Genomic DNA, 2,426 nt, shown 5'->3' with positions numbered 1-2,426 from the left:
TTTCCGACGCTAATTTGTCATAAGTACCGTAAAATATATCAGACAGATCAAAGTGTTCATGGTTTGTTTGACATTGGTCCATCAAATATTTCCAGGAATTTTGTTTATTTACTTTTGTTGAGTGCTGACAGTGGTCAAGAGTTATTGAGATAACAGATTTGATATTTTCTGTTAATATGTAACTTAGTCTGAGATATGACGCACACACACACAAAAATCTTCGGTTAGATTCTAAGAAGTCATCAGTTGTTTTCATATATCTTGAAGGGTTCGTTCTGATAAGAGTTTCAGTTTTGTCAGGATATACTCTGCATTTTTATACTGTATATTTATTTTGTTCTGTCCTTTGTTTAAACTTATATATTAGTCTGTTTATGAATGTTTTGCAGAAATATGTTTGTTATTTCAGTGCCAATGTACATTATTATTATTATATTTGGGGTTTTTTTTCGTTTTGGATGGGGATTTTTGTTTATATTCACTTGTTTGAAATGATCAGGTCCTGTACGTTGCATTTGCATTTAATGTTTGTGATGAAATTACAAAGCCATGTGTTGCATTCATGTGTTCTTGTTATTTCAATAGTTTGATCAACCTATTCCAACTGTTCCACCTGCTGGGGAGGTATGAATGTGTTCCAGTCTCAGTTTTGCACCCTCTCTCTCTTCTGTTCCCCCCCCCCCCCCCAAAGAAAAAAATACATATCTTTGTTATCGCTCTATGACCAGTGAGTCACGCCTCCTGACCCTAAGGATTTGTTGATGCACATGTCTGCCGTACGAAAAAAAGTGGGCAAATTAATAAAAATTGAGATCACCGCAACACAACACATGACTGCCACAAAAAAGACAGCGGGATTAAAAAAAAAAAGAAAGCGGTGTTGTTGAGGAGGTAGAAGTTGTTTCGATGACGGGAAGTGCGAGAAATAGCATGCAAACAAAAATGATATGAATTTGTCTCCCCCCTCCCCCACCCCACAATCGCCCCTCAAAAAATAAAAATAAAAATGGAAGTACAGTATGTCAAGAAGGACAATGACCCTGTCACGGAGACAAAGAGAAAACAGGAGAGTGACGGAACATTTGATGAGACGATTAATTTGTCTGCAGTGACTTTCAATTTTTTTTTTCTTCAGGGGGTTGGGATGGGGGGTGGTGGAAGGAGAAGAAAGATGTAAAGTGGAAGAAAAATACCGGAGTTGATGATGATGGAAAAATATGATTTGTCATACAGAGAACATTTGCATGATTAATTTTTCTCTTTTTTTCCTCCAGATTTTGAGATCCAGCCCACTTAGCCTCGAGGATGATGAGTAGGAGGGAAACTGAAAATGGGGAGGGACTTTTTAATTTGGAAAACTACTCCATCCTCTCCCCCTCCTCCACCCATTCCTCCTCCTCCTCCTCCTCCTCCTATTCCTCCTGGTGGTCCCTGAGGCAAGATGTGTGTACCCCATTTCTGGAGGGAGGGGGGCGGGGGAGATGAAGGATGGGGGCAAGGTGTGGAAACATTTGAGACAATCGAGAGGACGGCGCCTCGGACAATGGCTTTCAAATGGCAGAAATGAGTAGCTACGTGATGGGGCATTTTGTCATTCCATCAGCCCACAGGTCATTACATGGGTGGGACTATGAGATGAAAAAAAAAAAAAAAAGGAGCAGAAAGATGAAATCAAGTTTATATGGAGCAATCACATCATCTCTTTGTTACGGCTCACCAATGATTGCTTTAGACAGGGGGAAAGTTCAATTTGGGAAATTATTGTTTTGCAGATTGACAAAGTACAAATTATTGGGAAGGGGAAAATGTGTTAAATTGATAAGTGTCCAGGGATGGGCTGAACTTTTGAGTTGCTTTCATCTCATCAAACTTTTTCAATTAGTTTCTGCCTACGCAAATGACGAGTGTGCTTCATTAGACAGCCCAACTTTTCAGGTTGGATTGACAAGACCATTCAACCTCTCCTCATTTCATTACTACATCAACATCCATCATTTTTCTTGGCGATGTCTTTGGTTCGGAAGCAGAAGGGAGTTATGACACTGCTGGCTTGGTAAAAAAGTCCTAATACTTTTCTGCCTCTTATTTTCTGCTGTTATGTTTAATTGGCACTAGCCTCACTACAATGCACAGAGAGATTTAGAATAAATACGAGATGTGAAAGATATAATAGATATGAAAGATATCAAAGACAAAATATATGACAGATAACAAAAATACAAAAGAAATGAAAGATATGGAAGATATCAAATATATGGAAGATATAAAATAAATAGAATATATAAAATAAATAGAATATATAAAGAGGCAAAGAAAACCAACAGATTGCACAAGCTGCAAAAGGGCAATAAGGGAAGATGACAGAAAGTATGATTTCTCTGATTTTATATCTAAATGTAATTTGTTTAATCATATGTGATGTGCTT

Source organism: Diadema setosum, chromosome 6, assembly GCF_964275005.1.
Source record: "Diadema setosum chromosome 6, eeDiaSeto1, whole genome shotgun sequence".
Lineage (NCBI taxonomy): Eukaryota > Metazoa > Echinodermata > Echinoidea > Diadematoida > Diadematidae > Diadema > Diadema setosum.
The sequence above is the reverse complement of the archived record's forward strand: the minus strand, read 5'-3'. Positions refer to the sequence as shown.